The sequence below is a fragment of the Mastomys coucha genome, unplaced genomic scaffold (genome assembly GCF_008632895.1).
Source record: "Mastomys coucha isolate ucsf_1 unplaced genomic scaffold, UCSF_Mcou_1 pScaffold22, whole genome shotgun sequence".
Taxonomy (NCBI): domain Eukaryota; kingdom Metazoa; phylum Chordata; class Mammalia; order Rodentia; family Muridae; genus Mastomys; species Mastomys coucha.
The window spans coordinates 37,418,664-37,421,602 of NW_022196905.1; the positions used below are offsets into that span (position 1 = coordinate 37,418,664).

General features: G+C 43.7%; 1 long non-coding RNA gene across 1 annotated transcript; it reads left to right on the forward strand.

The window, feature by feature from the left end:
- Positions 1-870: 870 nt before the first annotated feature.
- LOC116070387 lies at positions 871-2,397 on the forward strand. Its single transcript, XR_004110375.1, has 2 exons — positions 871-979; positions 1,537-2,397. It is a non-coding gene; the product is annotated as an uncharacterized LOC116070387 (long non-coding RNA).
- Positions 2,398-2,939: the final 542 nt, after the last annotated feature.

Consider the following 2,939-nt stretch of genomic DNA (forward strand, 5'->3'; position numbering starts at 1 on the left):
GGTAAGGGGAAGTTACCCCTTGAGCATCCTTCCCCCTTCCACCTGCATTTGATGTGCAATTTGACATGAAATAGTCCCCTACTTGGCAGAGCTGATCCTGAATGGTCCCAATATGAACTATCCCATACAGTTCAATGCTGCCTCTCAAAACAAAATTAGCTTGGCTAGGACACACTTCAGTCAGCGGAGGCACCACCTAAGGAATTAGCAAAGTGTAAAAAATTCTGGCAGCCTTGCCCCAAGCCCAGGAAAATCATCAGGTCAGACCACAGTGCCAAAACTAGTTCTATCTCTTGGTCACCCACTACAGTGGAGAGGCCAGCTCTTCGGAAATGCTTAGGCCACCACTAAAGACAACACAAAGTGTTCTGTACCTAATGATCCAGGAAACAAAGCCAGCCCTCAGACTCCAGCCTCGGCAGCTTCAACCAAGAAGTCACTCATCTCTGCAAGCATTTCCTATCTCCCTGCTGAGCATGGAGGGTGCCCAGCCACGAACCTGAGAGTCTTGGGGACAAATGTAAGAAAACGTAGGGAGGAAGAGGAGAAGGGCCAGGTGACAGTTTTAATTATGTATTACAGTATGTTTCATTATAATATTTTCATACATCAACATAATGTATTTTAATCATATTTGCCTCCCTGTTCCCCTCTCTGGTTCTCTCATTTCCTTTTCACTAGTAGTCCCAATTTAATTTTTTGGGTCTTTTTCACTAGCTGAGTTTCATTTGGATTGCTTACAGAATCATGATAAGAAGTTATTCACAGGAGAAAATTGCTTTCTTCTCCCAGCAACCTTAAGATTAACTGTTAACTGTAACCACTAACTGTTGGGCCTGCACCCAACCCCACCCCACCCCATTCCATGGATATTGATGAGCCCAATCTTGTATAAGTAATCACACTCACTGTGGGTTGAAGAGTGGCCACAACCACATTACAATCTGTCCTGGATCTCGGTGACCTTTTCCTTCTTTAGGTAAAGTCAGCCTTCTCCAGGGATGCAGACCCCATAAGTATAAGAATAACAAATATCATCCTACCACCAAAACACAGCAGCTTGAAACAGCGAAGATTTCTTTATCTGTTACACTAACTGCACTGGGATACAGATGACTGTCTGGGTTGACTACGCTCCACATGATAGCCCAGCATTTCCCATTTGTGTCAGGATGGATTTCCAACACTGCTGAAGTAGTAGAAAGAGGTCCAAATGGATGGATTTCGCAGGGATGATTGGTTTGCCTGAAGATGCCTTCCAAAACCTTTGGCTGTCCAAAGTACATGGTTCTATGCACATCTGCCTTTCTAGCCTCACTTCATACTCACTCGCTACTCTCTACATCTCTACTCAATTTCTCTTTCTGACAAGGGTTTCCAGGCTGTCTTTGTGTAACAACATCCTGCTTTCTCATCTTCTTTCCTTCACCTCTGAGAGTCTGTCCCACCCCAGCTCCCACAGGTACACCTTGCTGGAATCTTCTGGACTACAGTGGCTTTGCCATCAGATTTTATCTTGTCTTTTCTCCTTGTTAGAGGCCACAACACTACACACAGAACAACTTGTAGAAGATACTCTAGAGGACTGGATACAATGGAAGGTGAGAACTACCCAACTGAAAGGCCAGAAGCAGGTTGGAGCCAGAAATGACCCCATCAAGGCTATGTTCATTGGGCTGAAGTCAAAAGCTGATGTTGGGAAACCATGAGTAGGAAAGCAAAGCTACAGTCAAACAAAGAAGACATCAAATGATAAGCTGACAAAATCAGACTTCTATCCTCAAGGAAGTAGGAAAGCTCCATAGACTTTTCAAATGATTCTGTGTGATAAAGTGTAGTAGAGAGAATAGTCTTAAAAAGTATACGATAAATTTCACTAGGTTAGAGGGACTACTACCAGGGTCTTGTAACGGGAACTAATGCAAGATGGAAAGATGCGGAAGAAATGAAAGACTGGTCACAGCACACAAGAAAAGGGACCACAGTATGGCCGTCAATTGACATGTGTCACATGCCAAAAACTCACCAACTTCTTTATATGTGTTCTCTTATTTAACTTCATTAATCCTAAAAAATATGAGTCAGAAATAACAGAAACCCAGGCTTTGAGAGATTGCATGATTCGAGACGGGTCACACAGCTGGTGATGAATTAAAATGAAGTGCAAGTCAGTACTCCCTCTGTGGCACTTGGCTGCACAGGTCACCTCGTGGCACAATAGTCACATGCTAACCACATCAGCAACAAGAGGACATCAGCACAGGGCATGGTTCTTTAAAGGGCCCAAGCAACCCCAATTTAGATCTATTCTTCCTCCTCTGTCAGCTCAAAGGGAGGTCTGGCTTGGTTAGCCTGCCATCTGTAGTTGCATGTCAAATGAATTTTATTTCCACATACTCTGTTTTCCGTTTGTTTGCTTTTTTCAGTTTCACCCTCAATCTTTGTCATTAGTTTTCAGTTTTAAAGTTTCCCTTGCCAATGGCTCCTTTCTTATTTGGATTTTGATTAATATGATTTATTAGCTGGGGCCTCCCTGCCCTTGGTGAAAGGGGAGAGTTCTCCCTTTCTTGATCAAATCTATTAAACTCACAGCATTAAACTAATTCATTGTGCCCCTCACGAGATGTTTTCTCCTCTCACAATGATTTTCTCATCTCTTTCTATGTAGTTTGTCATTCTAGTTCTCTATGCCGCATCTTTTCCTTCCTGGGAAATCCAACATCTTGCCCTCTGGTTTAGCTTTTCTCACCATTCTGGACAGCTCCAAAAGGCAGATGTTTTCGCTTGGTCTGATGTAATCAGGGGGTCCTGGAAGGTGAAGGAAGAGGGGTCACAGTCAGACAAGCTCTAGAAAAAGACAAAGGAGCCAGCTCCCCAAGGGCCTCCAGAATAGAAACAGCTTTGGGGACACCCTGATTTTCATCCATAGCAGCCAGTGT